This window comes from Oncorhynchus gorbuscha, linkage group LG02 (genome assembly GCF_021184085.1).
Source record: "Oncorhynchus gorbuscha isolate QuinsamMale2020 ecotype Even-year linkage group LG02, OgorEven_v1.0, whole genome shotgun sequence".
In the NCBI taxonomy this organism is placed as follows: domain Eukaryota; kingdom Metazoa; phylum Chordata; class Actinopteri; order Salmoniformes; family Salmonidae; genus Oncorhynchus; species Oncorhynchus gorbuscha.
In genome coordinates, this window is record NC_060174.1 from 69829449 (window position 1) to 69833169 (window position 3721).

Below are 3721 nucleotides of genomic sequence, written 5' to 3' on the forward strand. Positions count from 1 at the left end.
AGTGGAGATATGGTAAGATATGGTCAGTGGAGATATGGTAAGATATGGTCAGTGGAGATATGGTAAGATATGGTCAGTGGAGATATGGTAAGATATGGTCAGTGGAGATATGGTAAGATATGGTCAGTGGAGATATGGTAAGATATGGTCAGTGGAGATATGGTAAGATATGGTCAGTGGAGATATGGTAAGATATGGTCAGTGGAGATATGGTAAGATATGGTCAGTGGAGATATGGTAAGATATGGTCAGTGGAGATATGGTAAGATATGGTCAGTGGAGATATGGTAAGATATGGTCAGTGGAGATATGGTAAGATATGGTCAGTGGAGATATGGTAAGATATGGTCAGTGGAGATATGGTAAGATATGGTCAGTGGAGATATGGTAAGATATGGTCAGTGGAGATATGGTAAGATATGGTCAGTGGAGATATGGTAAGATATGGTCAGTGGAGATATGGTAAGATATGGTCAGTGGAGATATGGTAAGATATGGTCAGTGGAGATATGGTAAGATATGGTCAGTGGAGATATGGTAAGATATGGTCAGTGGAGATATGGTAAGATATGGTCAGTGGAGATATGGTAAGATATGGTCAGTGGAGATATGGTAAGATATGGTAAGATATGGTCAGTGGAGATATGGTAAGATATGGTCAGTGGAGATATGGTAAGATATGGTCAGTGGAGATATGGTAAGATATGGTCAGTGGAGATATGGTAAGATATGGTCAGTGGAGATATGGTAAGATATGGTCAGTGGAGATATGGTAAGATATGGTCAGTGGAGATATGGTAAGATATGGTCAGTGGAGATATGGTAAGATATGGTCAGTGGAGATATGGTAAGATATGGTCAGTGGAGATATGGTAAGATATGGTCAAGATATGGTAAGATATGGTCAGTGGAGATATGGTAAGATATGGTCAGTGGAGATATGGTAAGATATGGTCAGTGGAGATATGGTAAGATATGGTAAGATATGGTAAGATATGGTCAGTGGAGATATGGTAAGATATGGTCAGTGGAGATATGGTAAGATATGGTCAGTGGAGATATGGTAAGATATGGTCAGTGGAGATATGGTAAGATATGGTCAGTGGAGATATGGTAAGATATGGTCAGTGGAGATATGGTAAGATATGGTCAGTGGAGATATGGTAAGATATGGTCATGGAGATATGGTAAGATATGGTCAGTGGAGATATGGTAAGATATGGTCAGTGGAGATATGGTAAGATATGGTCAGTGGAGATATGGTAAGATATGGTCAGTGGAGATATGGTAAGATATGGTCAGTGGAGATATGGTAAGATATGGTCAGTGGAGATATGGTAAGATATGGTCAGTGGAGATATGGTAAGATATGGTCAGTGGAGATATGGTCAGTGGAGATATGGTAAGATATGGTCAGTGGAGATATGGTAAGTGGAGATATGGTAAGATATGGTCAGTGGAGATATGGTAAGATATGGTCAGTGGAGATATGGTAAGATATGGTCAGTGGAGATATGGTAAGATATGGTCAGTGGAGATATGGTAAGATATGGTCAGTGGAGATATGGTAAGATATGGTCAGTGGAGATATGGTAAGATATGGTCAGTGGAGATATGGTAAGATATGGTCAGTGGAGATATGGTAAGGTATGGTCAGTGGAGATATGGTAAGATATGGTCAGTGGAGATATGGTAAGATATGGTCAGTGGAGATATGGTAAGATATGGTCAGTGGAGATATGGTAAGATATGGTCAGTGGAGATATGGTAAGATATAGTCAGTGGAGATATGGTAAGATATGGTCAGTGGAGATATGGTAAGATATGGTCAGTGGAGGTTGTTTGGCTACCATTAATTGACTATTTAGCAGTCTGGCCGTTTAGCAGTCTTATGGCTTGGGGGTACACTCTAAAAACAAAAGGTTCCTGGGGTATCCTTGAGGGGTTCTTCAAATTGAAACTGTGGGGGAACCCCTGTAAGTTCTTCAAGGAACACCTTTTAATGGATCCTCAAAGAACATTTTTAACTAGCCCTCCTCCCTATTCTTCTTCTTCTTCTTCTTAATAATAATATGCATAACAATAACAATAACACATTATTTTAGTTCTCAGTGTTTATTATGATTTTAGTGGCAAAGCAGAATAAAAAAATCCAAATATGAGGTAAACTCCTAGCAAGTCCAATGGATATATCCTCTGGTGTGGTGATATTAATGTGTTGATGTTCTCCGTTCCCATAGCCAGAATGATTTTGCAGTGCATGGTGATAGAACAGTTTTTCTGTTGTGTTCATCAGAGGTGTAGGGAGGGTGAAGTCCGTGAATCCTAAAAATAGTAATTGTACAGATGATTAACAAAACATGCACATGACAGAATTCATAGCTTGGATTGCGCAGATGATTATGGGTCTTGTCCCGTATGTTAACCATTGTGTGCTTGTGTTATTTATTAAGGGTACTCCTCACTCTTTTGTTTGGGTTTCAACCCTGTGTGTTGTATACGTGTTTGGTTGGTCTTCGTCCCCGTGCCTTTACATGTCATTTGGGTGAAATAAATAAAATATTACGCATTCCTGCACTTGTCTCCCGAATCATTCATACCAATGTGACACACACCTTGTCCATAATGTAGAGGCCTATGGGATATTCATTGAAGAGGTAAGGGAGGAGGATGGTACATGTGATGAGCATAACATACCAATTGATATAACTTTGTATGCCTCCTTGTCTGTATACCTACAGACACAAAAGTGAGCAGTTCAGTTATCTGCACGCAATACAGCCAATACATATTCCAACAGCCTACATATTCTTCCCTCTTGATATCCATTGAATTGTGTCCATTTTCTGTTTTCGAAAGATTGGCACATAAATGAAAAGACAGATGAGATGGTATCATCATAAAACAATATACTGTACATTTAGATCATACAAGGGATGAACCTTACCTTAAATTGAGGAGATCTTTACATTGTTCAGTTAAGTGCCTGCACCTGTTGATCTTTCAAATCAAAATGTTTAAATTGGGCAGTTAGGTTCCTGCGAGAACCCCCACCAACTAAGAAGGTTCCTCAATGAACCCCACCTCCTATGGGGTTCTTGGAAGCACCTTTTGGGGGCCATTGTCAGTACCAAGAACCCTTTGTGATGTACTGGGCTGTCCGCACCAACCTTTGTAGCGCTTTGCATGATCATAATGTTTTGTACACTCAGTGTACGTCACAGCGGTACAGTATTAACTTCCAGTCTGCCCATGGAAGAAAATAAATAACTTACTTAAGCTCTTGATTGGTTCTCTGTATTGAACACTGTTTTTCAGAGATGAAGGTTCTTACCTCTCCAAACCTGTCCAGCGGTAACCCAGCCTTGTCATCTAATTAAATCTTCTGTACTACTTCAGTTTTTAGCTTCATTTGCAGAGGAGATCTTGGATTCAACATAATGGGCTTTGCCGGTCTATAGAGAGCTTATAGCTACAAACAAGGATGTCCGGAGCTCTTTGTTGTCTCTCTTTATCTGAATAATCATCTTGTTCAGCCCTGATCCCTTGTAGGAGTCTGTCATTCAGCAAGGCAATGCCTCCAATCCCTGCTAATCTGTATTTATCCAAGGAAACACTTAATCTGTATTAACCATAGGCTGAGAGATGATCTGCAAGTGGCCAGATGAGACCCTCTCTGGGGAATTTGACGACATTTGTTGTCTGCAGATTTACAGTCTTT

The 3721-nt window shown here is 40.0% G+C and overlaps 1 long non-coding RNA gene across 2 annotated transcripts; it reads right to left on the reverse strand.

Moving 5' to 3' along the window:
- Window positions 1–2110: 2110 nt before the first annotated feature.
- On the reverse strand, window positions 2111–3159 carry LOC123994091. Of its 2 annotated transcripts, none has more exons than XR_006831570.1 (3): window positions 2948–3159; window positions 2616–2735; window positions 2111–2325 (listed from the first exon to the last, which is right to left on the reverse strand). It is a non-coding gene; the product is annotated as an uncharacterized LOC123994091 (long non-coding RNA). The 2 variants fall into 2 exon arrangements; XR_006831574.1 differs by having other exon boundaries at window positions 2466–2735.
- Window positions 3160–3721: the final 562 nt, after the last annotated feature.